The 20,827-nt window shown below is 38.0% G+C and overlaps 1 pseudogene; it reads right to left on the reverse strand.

The window, feature by feature from the left end:
• Positions 1-6,406: 6,406 nt before the first annotated feature.
• The window catches only part of LOC130455588 (tubulin alpha-2/alpha-4 chain-like), a 177,183-nt pseudogene continuing 162,762 nt past the window's right edge, over positions 6,407-20,827 (reverse strand).

A 20,827-nucleotide genomic window follows, 5' to 3' on the forward strand; every position in this document is an offset into this window, starting at 1 on the left:
TTACCGTTGCTATGGGAAGGTTCTTAGATATTCCTATAAATAGACAAAATCAGGATCACGTGTTCCAGAGACAACAAAGTTTGGACAACTGCCCATTTTCTCTACAAACTTCTATTTAATGCTAATAAATGTATGGGGTGTATGGGGTGCTCAGGGAGGCTAAGCACCCTTGGTATGGAGGGCTTGTCATGCCCTCCTAGGGCAGCTCTCCAGCCTCTGACCCCCACCTGACCCCCAGCTCTCACTTGTGGCTCCCAGTAGCTGCTAGCATGTGGCAGCGGCCACACCCTGGACAAAGGCTTCGACAGGCCGGCCAAACCTTGTGAGGGTAGCCATCGGGTCGTTGTGGACCCCTGGTGAACCTTGGCTTTGCTCACCCAGCATGTGAAGACTGCTTCGGCTGAACAGATGGAGGAAACCAATAAGAAGGTTCAACAGCTGAGAGGGCGACGCAGCAAAGCACTGTGGAGTGCTCAGAGCATGTTGGAGCACAAAGGACAACACGGCCATCGAATGCAGCTGAGGAAGTCTCCAGGTGTAACGACTTTTCGTGCCACTGGACCCAGGCTTCCAACGCCGAGAGAGTGGGACTGTCTCTGTGCATCGGCTTTTCCACTTAAATCTCTTTCACGCACAAGTATCTTTATGCACACTCATCTATCCTAAACCCGTCCACCCTCTTCAAGACCTGTGGCGATGGGGGAGTGACGACGCAACAGGTGGAGGTGACCACTGGCAGTTGTAGTCACGATCCTGCACATAGGCGGCCCATGGACCAGTGGTCGCTTGGCCCTGTGGGCAGCAGGGACGTTCGGCAGCATCCTGGGTGACTGAGCAGCCCTCTCTAGGACAGCATTGCTCACCCTAATCAAGGGAGGGGACTAGAAAAGGTGTCCCAAACATTGCCTGCCCAACAAACACCTGGTCAGCACACTGCGGATGGCGGGTCATCCCCTTTAAGTGGTCGAAATCAAAGAAAAATTACAAAGAAACTCCTACTAGGAGCATGGAGCATCAGGACATTACTTGATAGAGAGAATACCCCAAGACCTGAGAGAAGAACAGCTCTAATCGGTAAAGAACTGGCGCGCTATAACATCGACATCGCAGCCTTAAGCGAAACATGCTTATCAGAAGAGGGATCACTCAGTGAACCCACCACTGGATATACCTTCTTCTGGAAAGGTAGAGCCTCAAATGAAAACAGAATCCATGGTGTTGGCCTGGCCTTCAAGACCAGTTTGCTCAAACAGCTGCCAGACTTGCCTGTGGGCATCAGCAAGAGGCTCATGAAGATCCTTTTGCCTCTCAGCAAAGACCGGTATGCCACAATCATCAGCGCATATGCCCCAACACTGACCAGCACAGAGGAGACCATCGAGCAGTTCTACTCTGACCTGAGTGCCGTCCTGTACTCAGTGCCCACAAATGACAAGCTGATAATACTGGGAGACTTCAACACCCGCTTTGGCCAGGACCATGAAAGATGGAAAGGAGTACTCGGCAAACACAGTATGGGCAAAATGAACAACAACGGCCTACTGCTACTCAGCAAATGCTCAGAGTTCGAACTCACCATCACAAACACTGTGTTCAGAAAGGCATACAAATATAAAACAACATGGATGCACCCAAGATCAAAACAGTGGCATCTCATTGACTACATCACTGTACACCAGCGAAACATCCAGGATGTACAGATCACCAGAGCCATGAGAGGAGCTGAATGTTGGACAGACCACCAATTGCTTAGAGAGACTCTTCAAATGCGCATTGAGCCTCACCATCCAAAACAAGCCCAGACAGTTCGCGCATTTTACAATGTGAGTCATCTTAGAGATCCATCTTATTTGCAAACATTCCAGTCCTGCCTGGACGACAAGCTGTCTGCCAAGGGACCACTCACTGGAAGCTCAACTGAGAAATGGAACCAGTTCAGAGATGCAGTGAAGGAAACATCAAAGGCAGTCCTAGGCCCAAAACAACGCAACCACCAGGACTGGTTCGACGAGAACAACACTGCTATTGAAGACCTATTAAGCAAGAAGAACAAAGCCTTTATGGAGTGGCAAAATAAGCCAAACTCTGCTCCTACAAAGGACAGATTCAAGTCTCTCCAAGCCACGGCGCAGCATGAGATCAGGAAGATGCAAGACTGATGGTGGGAAAAAAAAGGCAGACGAAATCCAGTGGTTTGCTGATATGAAAAACTACAAACAATTTTTCAGTGCCGTCAAGACTGTCTATGGGCCATTAAAACCCACCACCACTCCCTTGCTATCCTCTGATGGTGACACTCTCATAAAAGATAAAAAAGGCATCAGCAACAGGAGGAAAGAACACTTCAGTCAGCTTCTCAACCGACCCTCTTCAGTCGACCAAAGAGCTCTTGACCAGATCCCCTAAAATCGCTCCATTGAACAACTTGATATCTCTCCTTCAATAGATGAAGTCCAAAAAGCCATTAAACAAATGAGTGCAGGCAAGGCACTTGGTAAAGATGGGATCCCAACTGACGTGTACAAGGCTTTAAATGGAAAGGAGCTCCAGGCATTTCACATAGTACTGACCAGCATATGGGAAGAGGAAGACATGCCCTCAGAACTCAGAGATGCCTCCATTGTAGCCCTATACAAGAACAAAGGCTCACGAGCATCCTGTGACAACTACAGAGGCATCTCACTACTCTCCACTGCCGGAAAGATCCTCGCCTGTTATACTCAACAGACTCCTGTCATCTGTCTCAGAGCAGAACCTGCCTGAATCACAATGTGGGTTCTGACCAGATCACAGCACCATTGACATGGTCTTCACAGTGAGGCAAATGCAGGAAAAATGCCTTGAACAGAACCTGAGTCTCTACATTATCTTCATAGACCTGACAAAGGCGTTCGACACAGTGAACAGGGATGCCTTGTGGGTGATCCTCAGCAAGCTCGGTTGCCCAGCAAAATTCGTCAAACTGATCCAGCTCTTTCATGTCGACATGACAGGAGAAGTCCTATGTGGTGGAGAGACTTCCGATCATTTCAACATCTCCAATGGCGTGAAACAAGGCTGTGACCTCGCTCCGGTACTATTCAACCTATTTTTCACCCAAGTATTACGACATGCTGTGATGGATCTAGACCTGGGCGTCTACATCAAATACTGACTGGATGGCTCACTATTTGACCTTCGCCGCCTGACTGCAAAAACAAAGACATCAGAGAGACTCATCTTGGAAGCTCTCTTTGCAGATGACTGTGCTCTCATGGCCCACCAAGAAAATCATCTCCAAACCATTGTGGACAGGTTCTCCACCACAACAAAACTGTTGGGCCTGACTATCAGCCTCAGCAAAACAGAGGTGCTGTTCCAACCTGCACCAGGGAGGCCAACTAACCAGCCGTGCATTACAATCAACAGCACACAGCTTTCTAACGTTAAACCTTTCAAGTACCTGGGCAGCACCATCCCCAACAACGGGTCCCTAGACCACGAGATTAATGCCAGGATCCAAAAGGCCAGCCAGGCACTTGGGCAGCTGCATTGCAAAGTCCTCCAACACAGAGGTGTAAGTACTGAGACGAAGCTCAAAGTGTATAACACAGTGGTCCTCAGCTCGCTCCTGTACGGTTGTGAAACATGGACACTATACTGGAAGCACATGAAACAGCTGGAGCAATTCCACCAACGCTCCCTCCGGTCAATCATGACGATCTGATGGCAGGACTGAATCACCAATCAGGAAGTCCTCGACAGAGCCAACTCCACCAGCATCAAAGTAATGGTCCTCAAAACCCAGCTATGTTGGTCTGGACACATCATCCGCATGGACCCACAGCGAATACCAAGACAGGTATTCTAAGGCGAAGTGTCAGCTGGACTCAGGAAACAAGGCCAACCAAAGAAAAGATTCAAGGATCAGCTAAAGTCCAACTTGAGATGGGCTGGCATTACTCCAAAGCAACTAGAACTCACTGCCTCTGACAGAAGCAGCTGGCGAACCCACATTAACCATGCCACCACCACCTTTGAAGATGAGCGACATCGATGTCTTGCCGCTGCGCGTGAACGCCAACACCAGGCCACAACCACACCTCCCGTAACAACTGGCTTCCCATGCCCCATGTGCCACAAACTCTGCGCCTCAGTCTTTGGACTCCAAAGCCACATGAGGGTACACCGTAGATGAAACTGCACAAAGACAATAGTCATACTCGGTCACCGAGAGACTACTATATATATAGAGATAGATAGATAGATAGATAGATTTAATGCTATTTCATTCCCTTGCATAATATCCAGAAGAAGAGCCTTAATTAGGTTCAAATATGTCTCTAACACTTGCTAATCTCCCTTTTAAATCCCATGCTCAGAGTCTCTAAAGGTAACAGCAGTTAAAGTACCTAGAGACTGGGGTTAGGATTTTAGCATTTTAGTGTCCAGGAGGTAGTTAAAAATAGGCATCTAAAAACTATGAACATTGAGATTTTTAATACCATGGGTAAAAAGGGAGCTAGACCTTGCTATAAAGGCATTCTCAGGAGAGCATACTCTTTCAATTAATTCAAGTCAATCCCTTCTTTCCAGTTTATATTCTTAGAGAATGTCCTAAATCATATAGAAGTTGCATGACTTGCCAAAAGTCATACTCTTTCAGAGACAGATCTTCCTTGTTTCAAGGCCAACTTTCTTCCCACTCTACCATATAGACTCCCTCCAAATATTCTCCACCATTTAATGACTTTCCTATGATTCCCTTTTTTAAGAATAATTCTGATATCTGATGTGTTGTTTTTTTTTTTTATCAGATAAATTACCCTCAGAAAAAAGCAGTCACTGCCTCCAGGAAATATTTGATAACTAGCATTCCAACTAGTTCTGTCCAGCCTTCAGAGAATCACAGTTTCTTAAGAGAAAGGACTTTAAAGAGTATGAAGGCAGATCCTTAACTGTCAAAGAAACCTTTCTTTGATCAAAAGATATTTGCTTTAAAAAATTCAGTGGAAGAGATAGCCACTTTACCTTAAATCAATTCATTGCCTTTGGAGCAATTCTAGGTGGTGAGAAGCTTTTCCTTAGGTCATTTCTCTATGTATCCGTATATAATATCCATGAATTGTTTCTAGTTATTTCCTTCAGGGCATAGCAGAAGAGAGTAATGCCTCTTTCATATGGCAGCTTTCCAGTCCAGATAAATAAGGAAAATATCCTTGTTGCTATTTATTCTCTACCTTTGAGGACAAAATGCTCTGGGAACACCTTGAAAATCCCAGAACTGGAGAAATGAATGACGAAACTCAGTTTTCAGTCAGATCTCAGTAGCATCAATCGCCCATCTGTTGCTCAGTAAATTTGAAGCTCCTTATAAATTAAATTTTACCCATTGTAAAGCATCCACTGAATATAACTATGAAAGTGTAATTGTTCTATAATTATGAATGAATAATCATTTTATCCCACAAAATGAGGGAAGAAATTTCATTCCTATGGGGATGTGATATAAAGCATGGTACTTATGAATGATTATGAATTTTAATCATATTTTGTTTAAAATTCTATAGTAGTGGTCATTAGCCTGAGGTCTATAAATTGTTTTTAAAAGTAAATTTTGATAACTCAAATCAATAAAATTGGATTCTTTTGAAATCCTAGGGATTTCATCATATGCATTTAAAAACATGATTTCAAAATGCAACTCATATCTTTGCTAAACGTTCACAGTGGCTCAGGACCTCAAAACAAATCTTACAAAGAATTACTATTTAAATCTCAAAAGAACAATAATCTAGCTCTAATTTATTTCTTTATTTGCATATTTAATTTTTATTTCATCTCAATTAAATATAAACAAAAATTTTAACATACATTCATAAAAATTTTAGTTCCAAATCATTTACTTCTCTCCCTGTTCTTCCCTCTTTTTGAGAAGGAAAGCAATTTAATATATATTATTCATGTGTAGTCAGGCAAAATATTTCCTTTTTATCTATATTGTAAAAGAAAGCACAGACCAAAAAAGTAAATGAAAACAAAACATACACAAATAATTTTTAAAAATTTCAAAACCATAATTCAATCTATATTCAGACTCCTTCAGTTTTTGTTTTCCAGAGGTGAATAGCATTTTTCATTATAAATCCTTAAGATTTATTTTGGATTATTATATAGTCAAGAATAGTTAAGGTGATCATGGTGTATACTTATTCAATATTGCCATTACTGTGTACAATGTTGTCCTGATTATGTACATTTTAATTTGCATCAGTTGATTTATCTTCTCAGCTTTTTCTAAAAGCATCCTGCTTTACATTCCTTATAGGACAATAATACGTCATCACAACCATATGCTAAAACATGTTTAGCCTTTCTCTAATTCATAGGCATTCCATCAAGTTCAAATTCTTTGCCAACACAAAGAACTGCTAGAAATGTACTTGTGCTTATAGATCTTTTTTTTTTCCTTTTTGTTTGAACTTTTTGGGATGAAGTGGTATTGCTATATGAAAGGGTATGCACAATTTTATGACTCTTTAAATATAGTTCCAAATTGTTTCTAAGAATGATTGGATCAATCTACAACTCTACCAAGAATGAATTAATGTCACAGTTTTTCCACATTTCCTCCAACATTTCTTGTTTTTCTTTTCTATCATATTAGCCCATCAGATAGGTGTGAGGTACGACTTCAGAGTTCCTTTAATTTGCATTTCTTTAATACATAGTGAATGAGAACTTCTTTTCATATGACCATTTATAGATTTATTTTCTTTTTATTAAAACTGCCTCTTTGTATCTTTTGACCATTAAAAATTGAGGAATAATTCATATTCTTCTAAATTAGACTCCATTTTCTCTATATATTTGAGAAATAAGGGCTTTATCTGATAGACATTAATGTCTTGCCCTCATTTCCTTGTTTTTCTATATATTATTTTTCCTTGTGCAAAACTTTCTTATTAAATTTTGATCTAATCAAAGTTATCCATTTAATATCTTAAAATGTTGTCTATCTCTTTTTTAGTTATATATTCTTCCTCTTCCATAACCCTGGCATGTAAAATATTCCATGCTCTACTTTTTTTTGCAAGTAAGAAAATATTTTATTTTCATATGGTAAGAAAAGAGAAAGTTACAAAGATATATAGGCCAGGTGACTGTGCTTGTTGGATTCCTTCTAGAATTCTTCACTTTCCACTTGGCCCTCCATAGATTCTGTGCCTTGTGAGCCATATACAGGGAAGTTGAATTTTCCCTGGTATCAGAGAATTCTCCTATCTTTATGGCTTCATTAACATACCAGGGTATACATGCCTACTTTATATATGGAGGGTCACACTTGTGATATAAATAGAGTGATGCTTTAGTAATGTTATTTACCATGCATACTGCCCACTGTACTTTAGGAAGGTTTCCATCAGGTGCTGGAATTTTGGACTGATCATCGATACCAACCCTGAAGCCACTCAGACACCAGTCTGTGAAATGAATGGTTCATCTTGTCTTAATTGTGGCAAAGTTAGCATTGATGTCTTTGGGAACCATATCACCTTGGTACAGCATAAAATAGGCAATGAATTTATCTTAATATAGGTCACACTTTACCATCTGGTTGGAAGACTCAAAACAGGCATCAGAGATCTCTGCTACAAAGAGCTGCTTATGATAGGTCTTTTCAGCAGAGACAATTGGTAACTAGATATTGGTGGGGGATGGTAAATTCAGAAATAAGACACCCTGTTGTCCTGGAAATCTGTGAGGACTATATTGAGAGCATCATCAAAGCACAGGAAAGCAATGGTGGGGCAAATGATCTGGCCAATGAACCAGTTGAGTTTGGTATAGGGAGGGTGCTCAATGTCCTTCTTCTGATGGCAGATGTCAAAGATTGCTTCATTGTCCACAATGAAAGCACAGTCTGAGTGTTCTAATATGGTATTAGTAGTTAAGATGGAATCATAGGACTCTACCACAGTTGTGGATACCACAGGGTGGGGTAGATGGCAAATTCCAGTTTGAACTTCTTGCAAAGTAAACAGAAAGTCTCTTTATCAGAAGACAGCTGAAATTTGAACCTGTGTTGCTCACAAAGGTTAGAAATATCAGGAATCCCTGCAGCCGTATGCATTGTTCTGGCAGTTTTTGAATGCTCTCAAATATAAGGCCAATTATTTCCTTCCCAAAAGCATTTTAGCCCCAAGTATAGTTGCATTCTCCTTGCCAGAGAATCAGCTGCTTGTGATGGAATAGTGGTTTATAGATACTAGTCTAAATTGCATCAATTAAAGAAGGTTCCAAGTCTACAAAGACTGCTCCAGTCTCATTGAAGACTTGAGACAAACAGGTTAAATAACTTGTTCATGGTCACACAACTACTATATATCTGAAGTCAGATTTGAGCTCAAGTAAATGAGTTGTAATTCTAATACTTATCTCTTTTGCAACACCATATTACAAGCCTTCTGATCCTTTAACATGAAAGCTGTGAAATCCTGTATGATCCTGGTGGGGTCTCTACAATATTTTAATTGTTTCTTTCTTACTCCTTTAAATGTTTTTTTTCTGCTTTTACCTGGGACCTCTGAAATTTAGTTTTGTTATTTCTTAGAGTTTAAATTTTGGAGTTTCTTTCAGGATTTAATTGGTGGATTATTTCTATTTCTATTTATCCTCTGATGCAAGAATATTAGATCCAGGAGTAATGCTAGTGTTTATAGTTGCAGGGAATCAATGCCACTTCCTGGTTAAAGTTTAGAGCACAGACAAGGAAAACAGACTACATATCTCGTCTTAAGCCCATGATGTCCCTCTTGATGAGGTCCTTGAGGGCAGTCAATGAGTCACTCTTATATTTGATTCCTTAATGCCTGGAACATATAGTATCCCTTAATATATAATTGTTGCTTGATTGGCTGAGGGAGATCATCAGAAAAATATATAAAAATGAAATATGACAATACAATGGCAAAGCCCATTATAATTTATGGACTAGCCAAATGTTACATTAGCATTCATAAAATATCAAAATAAAATAACAAAGGGCCCATATAATATTGTAAGCTCACCACTACATGATACATTTATGAGACATGGATAAGAAAGTATATTTACATATTATACACACACAAATGTAAATAGTCATACAACAAATATTAAATGATAAATTATATATAATCTATGCTTCTCACCATTATTTTATATCTTTTTAATATACTACTCTGTTGCAAAAATATATTCTAGTCATAAGTACTATATTTAGAAGTCTAAATGAATGAGTGAATTGATATCCATTAATAAGTACTAATTATGTGAAAAGCACTGTATTCAGTGATGAGGATACAAATAGAAAAGTAAAACAGTCATAGTTAGAACAGTTCACATTTTATTGGGTGACTCATCTCTTGCAAAGATCCTCTTCTTTCTACATTTTAAGCCATGATGGAGAAATCCATCTTTTTAAATGGTATGTGCCCTTCCAAGCTTTGCCTCCTTCTTATAAAGCTATAGCATTAGATAAAAACATTGAAATACCACCAGTGCCACTAAGGTCTTCAGTTTCTGACCCATTATTTTATAATGATTAACAATGCTTTCTAGATTCATTGTGGTAATAGTATCTTTGACTACATTAGTCATCTGAAATAGATAGTCATTGTAAGGATTGACAAGTTGTAGGAAATTTCTGGCACATCTCAGGAAGAAAAGCCATTTCTATATTGTTAATGACAGGTTGAAAGATAGCTGCTTCAGTACTTCTCTGTAATGATTCAGAAAATGTCATCACTCTTCTCTTCTTTGTATTGTATTTAACATTGTATCTACTACAGATTCTTCCTCTTCTCAGTGTACACCTGACTCTCTAAAGAATCAGCCCCATGTCTTTTACTTTTCTCCAGTGTGAAAAGGAATTTCTTTATCTTAACTTAATCAAATACTTTGGAGTGCACTACCCTTTTAACTCAATCACCCAGAAACTTGCAAATTCTTTTGCTAAGGAGTTCATACCCTCAGAAACTCAATCAGTTAGGAAATTGTGAATCCTTTTCATAAGAGTTTATACCCTCAGAGAACAGGAGGTGGATCCCACAGATACTTCCACCTGGGCAGTGCTGGGCAATTTGGAAACTGGGATTAATTCCTATGAAGTGGAAGAGAGACAGGAACTGACATGAAAAAAAAAAAAGGACTATAAAAGATGAGACCAAAGAGAAAAGCCATTCATTCATTCCTTGTCTCTTCAATGAGGAGGTTTTCCTAAGTAAGGAGGATTCTGAATGATTCTGAGCTGGAGGCTTTCTGGTTGGATGACTGGAACTGAAGGAAGAGGCTTACACTGGTGAAACCCTTACTGAAGAGGTTATTGGACTTCCACATAGAGACTGGGACCTGAGGGAGATTTTGTTTGAGTTAAGCTGAATTTATTCAGATCAGAAATATAGGGTATTTAGCTAGGATATTTAGCTAGGAAATAGTTTCTATTTCCCTACTTTCCTCTTATATTTCTCTCTTTTACTGTGTGTATATATGTGTGTGTGTGTGTGTGTGTGTGTGTGTGTGTGTGTGTGTGTGTGTGTATGTATAGTATATACATACATATTATATTAAATTATTAATAGTTACTAACAGATTTTTTTTTACTTAAGAAGTTAATTATTTTTAGATACAGTGGCCACAATCTCACTTTTTTAAGTCTAGTACTTAGTCAAAACCTAATTTAAGTTTTACAACAGGAATTAACTAGTACTATTTTCTCTGCTCTTCTGTATCACAATCATTCATCATCTGACCTCTTAAGACTTGCCAAAACTCTCCTTGACTTCTCTCAATGTTTATTTTTGCCTACTGTTTTTATGCAGATTTGAAACTCATCCCCTCTCCCTGTTTTTTAATAAGTTAATCATGTGCCCCACCCATATCACATGGAGACAAAAGAGGTTTAACTCTTTTTTTTTGATGGATATCAGATTACACTCTGAGCTAGATAGATGTTTTGCCTTCAAAGGAGTCTGTGCAGGTCATGGGGAGGGAGTAGATTTCTGATAGAGATATTATAGAATGTATTAAAAGCACATTATTACAAAAACATTTAAGAATGTAACATATTTAGGCATCATATAAATAGTATGACATTAAAACATGAAGATTAGTTAGTGAATATATTTAAGCATCTCATTCTTCCACACTACTATTCATATGCCAATCAGGTGCTTTCTTTTCATTAGGATGATAATGTAATAGTTAATTCAGACAAAATTATCTAATTCACTTGCAGTTAGTTTTTCTGTTCAGATTCAATAAATAGATGTTAACAAGCATTATTGAGTTCCTAAACATATGAGAGATTCAGATAGGTGCTAAAAATAAAAAAAGTAACATAAGAATAATCATTATCCTTAAGGAACTAATATTCTTTAGGTTATATCACAAAATTGAAGTGAACCCTTCACTGCAGGCTGGGCTATTTCCCACATCTTATACACATTATTCCTTCTTGCCTCTCTTCTGTTCATTTTAATTCCTCTGCCTTGAGTTCCTTCCTTCTTTCTTCTGTTTCTATCTCTTTCCTTCCTCCCTTCTTTCTTTCCCTCCTTCCTTTCTTTTTATTCTTTCTTTTTCTCCCTCTCTCTTTTCCTCCTTCCTTCTTTCATTCTTCCCTTCCTCCCTCCCTCCATTCCTTCTTTTTTCTCTCTCCTTCCCACTTTCTAATCATTTCTTCTTTCCTCTTTTATTTCATTCATTCTTTACTTATTCACTCACCTTTTTCTTTTCTTCCTTCCCTTATTCCTTCCTTCCTTCCTTCTTTTCTTCCTTTCTATCCTCCCTCTTCCTTTCCTTTCATAACCTTTATTGTGACTATAATATGTAACATTCTTGAATATATAAGTAAATAAAACATTGACTGAAACACTTTTATTAAGCACTTTGTTGTTAGAACTATGAAGTATTTGGGGGTTATAAAGAAGAAAGTGAAATATTTCCTTTCCTTAAGGTACTTTCATTGTATTAAGGAAAACAGCATATTTACAAAGAAGTGTATACATGATATAAAGAGAGGAACTTTACTTGTGATTTTACTGAGAAATGGAAAAATTAGGTGATGAAATTTCATCTACCACTGTGATTTGGAAACGTTTTTGCAATGTATAGTTTTAGAGAATTTCTTAGAAGACCTAAAAGTTAAGTGACATAGACACAGAGATACAATAATTTAAAATGGATTTGGAGGAGAGGATACTAACATTTTAAGAGAGGTTGGATAAAAACACATATAAGAAGCATTATTTCAACTAATTTCTGAAGAATCTTGGAGGCAAGAAATAGAAATAAGGAAAGAAAACAATTCACAAAATGATTAAGGGTAAAGTAACTGTACAAATATACACGGAGATGGAAAAACAGCAAGATCTTTTCTTGTAAGTAGCTAGTGATTGATTAGCAGGGGAGAAGGAAGAGATATGTAAACAAATAAAAATTGTACAAAATCAAATAGAAATATGAACAAAATTCCATGTGATCAAATAGGGGAATACAATTCTTACCAAAGAAATCAAGGAATACTCCTTTCTTTCAACTCTTTACATCTTACCAGTCTTTGAAAACCTGTTAAAATCTCACATTCTCTCTGAGCCTTTCCTGTAGATCCTGCTTCTTGTAGATCTCTATTATCATCAACTCCAAGAGAGTATCTTGTCTCTTCAATATATTTAACCAGATATCAGAGCTCTTGGTGAAAATTCCTTAATGATCTCAACAAAAGTATTTGAGTGGTATTTCCATATGGAAGTCAGCATAGTTTCCCAAAAATAAGAAAAAAAAGGTCATACTATGGAATATCTTGGAATAATAAAGAAACTAGGTACTTTCCCCCCTTAAGGTCATCCATCCTGCCTGATAATTGCAAATTACCTCCCCAGAGAAATAAATTCTTTACATTTTTGTTGGGGTTGGGGCTTAGTTGAGGCAGAGGCAGGAAAGGGCATAATTTGATTTGACTGGCACCAAAATTTCTTGTGACCTCCTCCCCATAACATATACAAAGTCACAGATAAAACTTGATGGAAATAATGAAGAACTTAATACACATTCAATATGAACAGAAGAGCAAAGAGTATCTCTAAATGTAGATGCCTCAACATTACAAGTTTAATCACAGAAAAAGAAAAGTTTCTGAGAACTGGAGTGCAAGTCCATGAATGGTTCTCTATTTCTCCTTAGGGAAATTTCTGTTGCAACTCAGTTGTATTATTTTTGCTTATTCTTTCTTGGCATTGGTCTCTGTCTTTCCCTGCGGAGTGTCTTTTTCTGAGGCCATCATTATCTCTCTTTGTAACCAGTATATCTCTGAGCTTTAAGAGCATGACTGCAAAGGTTTGCCACAATTAAAATGTAATATGTATAGCACTAAAATTAGTTTATTTCAATTCATTGCAGTTGACTGATCAAATTACTCTTTAGAGTTAAAGTGAACTTGGATATTGCAGAAAGACTCAGGGTCTGTTAGAAAAGGAGGAATCAAATAACTGTAGAATGTTTTTTTCCCCTTTTTAGATATATACATTTTCTTTATTTTGCTGGGAACTCAGAAATTCAAGGGGAATATAATAATACAAAGAGGGAAAGAGGTAATGTTAAATTTGATTCAGCCTTTTCATCTAGCACCTGACTACCTGCCCCCAAATCAAATGTTTATATTTTTGAACATTTGCTGGGAGAATCTTGGAAACTTTCTCCCCCCCCCCCCCCGCAAACAATGAAATCACCTAAATTAGACAAAAGATTTGTGGTATAATTTATTTCTGAATAAATGATTCCTACACAGACTTTCTGGAATTGTGAGCTCCCTTCAGATTAGTACAGAACAGGCAATATTAGTTGTCTGAGAGATTTTGTAAAAGGTTAAACATGGTTTGGAACTATAGTACATTTGTAGATTAGTGTAATTTTCTAGCTTCTTATTGAACTGTAAAGGCAATGGAAAAAAATAGGTAAAATTATAGTGTACTTTAAACATAAAATGTCACTGCCAACCAACATTGTTTCTTGTGATGACTACCCTTTTTAAAAAAACCTTGAATAAATGTGATATGAATAATAAGCAGGTCTCTAGGTTGTGCATGATAGGGAACTGAAGGGGGAGAAGGCTGGATTTTTATTTTTTATGTTCAACCTGAGGGTGATACTCTGTGCGCTAAGTTAGCTCCAGCATAAAGCAAAAAATAAATAAATAAATAAATGAAATCAAGAACAAAAGAGACAGAGAATAACATATACAACAACTATAAGGGGGGGGAAAGAACAGAACAACTTAATATAAGTGGGGAGTACAGAATTAGGGTGGTTGATTCGTTCTGCTAAGACTTGTCTTTAAGTTCACTCCCACTTCTCTAAGAATTAGTCCTTGCCAGTGACAAGGCACTGAATGGAGAGTTAGAAGAATCACTGGATTGGCTATAGGGTAGTGATGGAGAATCTTTTAGAGATAGGGTGCTGGGTCCCACCCCCTATACTGAGTGCCATACCTGCTGCCCCCCACCAGTCACACCCCCCCTTACCCCAGACAGGGGAGAGAGAAAATGCTTCTATTGGGTTGCTGGAGGAGAAACTGTTTTGTGGCTTTAAGATCAAACTATTTTTGGAAATCAAAGGAGAAACCATTTATCAAAAAATTTTCCATGGGAACATGCAAGCAGAAGTCCCTATAGCAGTGATGGTGAACTTATGGGCATGCCAAAAGGGCCCTTTTGAGGGGCATGCCTACAATCACCAGCCAGAGTTTATTACTAAAAAGCCAGAGAGACTTGGAGCAGAGCTTCTCCCTTTCCCCTTTTGAGGCATCTGAGAACATTCCTTACTTTATTAATAAGTAAGAACTCATTCGGAGATGAAATCAGCTTGTGCTAGCCACTATGTTGGGCAAAATGCACTAAGCAACTCTTTTAGACAGTCAAGTAAAGAGGAGGAAATGATGCTTTGCAGTCCTGCTGAGACCAAACTCTTCTTGTGATGAAGTGGTGAGGGAGGAGTTGAGGCCTCTGAGGCCACCTGAATATCTCTATTCCAATCAGAGATGTCTTGGGAAGGGATTGATTGATGACATCTTAAGAGGCATATATTAGTCTATCCAGGAAGTTCTGGGGTATTTTCTTCTCCTGCCTATCTGCTTAGTTGTTTGCCTCTCTCTATTGAACCATATCTTCTACCCCTCTAGAGTTCAGTGCTGTATGTTTAGACTATGGTTGGAGTCCACTAACTAGTTAGAAATCTTGAGCATTCAGTTAATAAATTAACTTAAATTTAATATACATAGCCTCCAGAGAATTTCATTTTTTACATTCCCAAGTTAAAAGTAGCAACTGAGAAGTAGATGCTGTAAAAATTAAATTTATATCTCTAATAATATAAATATTATATTTTATGAGGTTTATTAAGGATCGTTAAAAATCAAGGAATAAAGAGGATACAAAATAAAAACCACGTGCCCATGGCTGGTTAGCCATTTCAAATTTTCCCCACCTTACCACCATACTTGCTGCATCATTGCAAAGGAAGAGAGAGTGTGTGGGAAGCATTATTGCCAGTTAAATACAAATAAAGTGATTTTACCAATGTGGATATATAGGAGAGATTATAGGGAATTCTGGGAAATACCAAGGACTTCTGGGGAATGAAGTCTGAGGTTCAAAATCTCCATTTATACATTCCCCTAGTCAGTAGACTAGTTTCTCCAGTGGGTCTTGTAAACATACCAGCTATGAAATTACAATAATTTGAGGATAAGAGGAAAAGAGAAAAAAAACAAACAATAATTGCTATGCACATTGACAAAAAGTCAGTTGGGGGAAGTCCGTCCCCTTTGGCATAAGAGTATGAATACAAAATGAATGCACTCAAACCCCACAAAGTTCAAATCACCACATTCTAAAGTTCACTCTGGACCTTCTGGTGTAGGGTCTGGTCTGTGGAGGCATCTTCAATGGTGCCTTCTCCAAACAGTTCACTTTATGGATTTGGAGAGGTATCATGTTTCTTAACCTAAAATTACTCTAAAAAGGAATTTAAACTTTGCAATTTAAAATAATAATAATTATACATGTCTCCCCTGAAGAGGGTGATTGAAAAACACAGGGATCACTTAGGGATGCATGGCCTAGTTATGAAGTATATGAATCAGTTGGCAAGAGAAATAAGCAAACATCAAAAAAAATCCAAATTTAAAAAAAAATACTTCCCGGAGGAAATATAGACTATCAAAGTCTTTTGTGTAAAAAATTTAAGTAAAAGAAAATAAAACTATAACAGGTCCTTGAATCAGGGCCTAATTAAAATTATATAAGCAATTAAGCATTTACCCAATCAGTAGACAGGACTACAGAAAGTTGCCACATTATGAAAGACAGAATAGGGACTAGATTTTTAGGAGCCAGGTAGGAGCCAAGTTTGAGATAATTGGTAGAAAGTGAAACAAGGAAGACCTGCCTTTAACACATGTTAAATAGCTGCAACCTCGAACCCCAAACACATTCAAGTCCTCTTCTCTTGGCTCAAAATTTTTATCAATCCCATCAGGATTGGTTTGTCTCTTTGACCTTGTGCTCAATCAGCACTATGCAGTTTAGTGTTATGCTTCTTTGGCAACTTTCCAGTTCCTTTGGCATGAGACTGTAATATCCCATCAGGAGGTGGGGATTATAATTGTACTTCACTTCAGCAACTAAAATGGCTCTTACCTCTTGTTAGAGGCAGGCAAAATGATCAGTTGTTGAAAAAAAATCTAAAAATCATGTCTAAAGATCCCTTAAAATAAATTTGAGATATTTAGCTCATTGAATTTTCCAAAGATTGTTATACAATTATAACCAGTTTTGATGAAGTTCATTCATCCTCTATGTGACAAGTTACAAAGCCAAAATGGAAAAAAAAAAACTGCTTTTTATATGGGCTTATTCAATAATGTTTGTTCAGTATAGTTATAGGAGAAAGGTAACAGAATATAACAGTAGTTAAAACCCAGTACATTGAAATGATTCAGTATAACAGAATAGTATTAAATACATTAATATATCAACTTAAGCACATAAAATTAAATCTTAAACAAAACAATCAGAAAAATACATAAAAATACAGAGGCTTTTATAAAACATTGGAGTCTGAATAGTCTTACCTCCAGTCTCTTTAAAGTTCAGTTTTTTTTATCCATTGAGATTCCTTTTGTCAGTACTGGGAGATCTCCTTTAATAAGGGAGAAGATGGGTTTTAGGAATCCCAAACTGGGCAGGCCCAAATGGCAAAGGGTTGTTGGAGGGAGATGAATTTCTCCCCTGAATCTCAGGTAAGATAAGTAAAAGTATCAGTGCACTCATGAAAAGACATCATAAAGCTGGAAGCTGTTTGAAATAGGCAATGGACTGCTCTCTCATAGAATATGCCATACTTGTAATCAAATTCCTGTTTGGAAGAGTATCTTCCTTCTCCTCATCCCCTCCCCCATGAGGTCCTCTGCCATGTGGAGGCTAATTATTGCCTAAGGAAAGAACACCCCAGTTTTTGCCAGTTGGTTTGTGATTCTGAAGACACTGGGGCAGAGCCTGGGACCTGGGGTTAGGCCTGGGGTTGGATGAGCTATCTGGGTCGGAGGCCAGAGATCAAGGGTAGAGTTGCTTGAGCCTGAGGCTGAGACCAGGTGAGCTATCTGGGTCAAGAATTTCAGGAGTGGATGGCTGGAGGGGGGAGTGAGCAGCAGGAGTGAGCTGAATCCAGAGAAGCATCTTTGTGATGCTGGGTGGGTGCGTGGAGTGGGTAAAAAGCCTTGGCAGGACAATAGTGGCTTAAAAAAATTATCTAGGCTATCTTAAAAAAATTGAGAGTAATTCTCATCCCATCTGGTTGCCAAAAACTGTAAACATTAAATTTACATCTCTAATAATATAAATATATTTTATAAGGTTTATTAAGGATCATTAGAAATCAAGGAATAAAGAGGATACAAAATAAAAACCAAGTGCCCATGATGGGTTAGCCTTTTCAAATTTTCCCCATCTTACCACAAACACTTGCTGCATCATTGCAAAGGAAGAGAGAGTGTGTGGGAAATGTTACTGCCAGTTAAATACCAATAAAGTGATCTCACCAATGTGGAGACATAGAAGAGATTATAGGGAATTCTGGGAAATACCAAGGACTTCTGGGGAATGAAGTCTAAGGTTCAAAATCTCCATTTATATAGTCCTGAATTCCTAATTACTTCATCTATAGACCAGCCTTTATAGATGATATGATTTAAAAGTTGGTTGGAAACTTTGCTATAGTCCCTATACTCCTTTACTCACTGGAAGAAGGAATGGCAATCATGTTGCAAACCATCTATTTTAAGACTTCTAATTTAGGCATTTAGGAGCAGTATAGATTTTGTAGATACCAAAAGGATTCAATTGGTGATAAGTGCTTTATGATATATACAATAGTCTTTTTAAAAATTTTATATGCAAAGTCAATTACGAGATACTATCTACACCCTGTAGGACAAACTGTATTATAGAAGGTTACATGAATAAGGTTCAATGAAAGAGAGTGGGATCAAAGAGGAAGCCATGTTTTCTTAGAGAATACCTCAGAGCTATAATTCATACATCTCCACCCTTTAGGCTAATAAGATGAGTTAAAGCCACCAGGAGTCAGAAGTAGAGAATTTTAGATGCTGGTCTACTATATTCAAAGTGTAGACAGTTGTGTTTTTTTTTTCTTTCTGATTCCCTCTTAGCAGGGTAGAGTATAAAACCACTAGGGCGTGTTAGGCCTTGTCTAGTGCCTGACTCTCTTATTAAATATGGTCAGTTCAGTTGTTACCAATACCATTAGTCACTTAATATGAAAAGAGTGTGGGATTTCCTAGGTCCTCCCACTTATTTAAAAAGCACATCATTTGTGGTTTAAGAGATTGCTCATATTTTACATAGGATAACATTTCATAACAAAGAAAATGTCTCTAATCAGGCAATTTTTCCATATATTTGAGGCCATAAAGAAAAACTGATTGGCATTCAGAGAGTATATATACATTGTAGAATTTCATTAAGATTTTGTTTCAAATTTTGCTTAATTTATTCCCTGTCAAGAATCTTTACGGGTCTAGAGGATGAGCAATGAAAAAGAATAAGACTTTTGTGTGAAGACAAAAATATACCAATATAGTCAATGAAATTTTTTTGAAATACAGATTCCAGTTGAATTTCAGATCCATTCAAGAGATTTGGCTTTCCCTCAAAACACTGATGTGAAGTAGTATTAGAGGAGAATAAAGATCCTTTACCTTCAAAAGACAAGAATTTCCTCTAATTGGTCAATATTCTTTCAAAATTTCAAAATTCAGTATCAGAAGTAGTGACTCCTGGATAATTCCAAGCTGCACAGAAAAAGGCCCCAGTAAACAAAATAATTGATCAATACAATGTCATTTTTAGAAAATTTTTGGTTCTATGATTGTTGCTGTTCAGGTCTTTTTTATTTTCTGAAATATGATACTAACATTATTTTATCAGCATAGTCAAGACTATAAGGGTTAAAATTTAAAGGTTAGACTAAATTTATGAGAAATGTGGTCACCAAAATAAACATCTGAAGTCAGAATGATTTTTTATGGTAGTTTATTTACAAAAAGGAGAGAGAGAGAGAGAGAGAGAGAGAGAGAGAGAGAGAGAGAGAGAGAGAGAGAGAGAGAGAGAGAGAGAGAGAAAGTAAAGGAAACATGAAAGGGTATAGAGTAAGGTATCTAACTTAACACATGTAAACCTCAAATTTCCTTAGACTTATAAATGTTGGAAATTTCACCATTGGGATATTTCATACTTGGAAAATTTCTTACTGATAGTCTATTGGAATGGGAACCCCATTGGCATGGGAGGTTCCTTCTCTTCCCTTCTTAAGATTACTTTAGGACAGAAACCCTTTGCTGAACAATGGAAAGGACTTTGACCTATGCTTAAGCATAGAACAGGAATTTCTTTGAGTCATGATTGATTTTAGAATTGATACAATGGAGATACTTGGAATAAATCTCCACCCTATTCAGTACTAACAGGATTGAGTAAGGGCTGCAGCCTAGATCAAAATTTAATTATTCCAATCTCTACCCTACTCAGGTTAACAGGATTTAGAAAGGGCTGTAGCAAAGGAGCAAAGATTTAATAATTTGAAAATATGACCTTCAACAGACATGTGCAAAAGCCAGAAACCTCTGGGCGGTCCTGGGTTAAGCTAGAGCCTCCATTGGCACAGGGAAATTGATGAAGAGTGATTGGTAGATGTGAGGACTGAGGGGAGGCAACTTGGAGGGTTTCCTTAAAGATAGGGGGTCTGAAGACTCCAGGGGGGGTTGAGTAGTTGGTCGGGGTGGTTCGTGTGGGCGCGGAGGAGCTTGCTCTGAAGGAAGCTGAAGGTGGGGGCCTCTGAGACTGTTTCTCCATTTTGGTCACGTGAATAATAGAGACTGATCTCTTTCCTTTGCCCCAGCTATCTAAGGGCTTGGGCCTTTTGGCCCAGCCTAAACAGAAGGGGTATTTAAGCCCTATTTCCTTCTCTCCCTTTTCTCTCTCTCTATCTCTAATTACTTCCTCCTATTGTAATTAAACTCCATAAAAGATTGACGGCTGACTTAAGTTTTCATTTAGGAATGACATAGCTGATTCCTTGGCGACCTTAAATTAATATATATCAGTCTTTTAAAGTGATTCCCTTGTAACACACACTAAGTATTTTGCTCTGGCCACTGGCTCAACCCAGGCAGTGCTAATTAGTCCTCAACAGAGGACCCTCTACCTTCAGCTAAGGGCCCAGTGATGAATAAAGA

Source organism: Monodelphis domestica, chromosome 7 (assembly GCF_027887165.1).
Source record: "Monodelphis domestica isolate mMonDom1 chromosome 7, mMonDom1.pri, whole genome shotgun sequence".
Lineage (NCBI taxonomy): Eukaryota > Metazoa > Chordata > Mammalia > Didelphimorphia > Didelphidae > Monodelphis > Monodelphis domestica.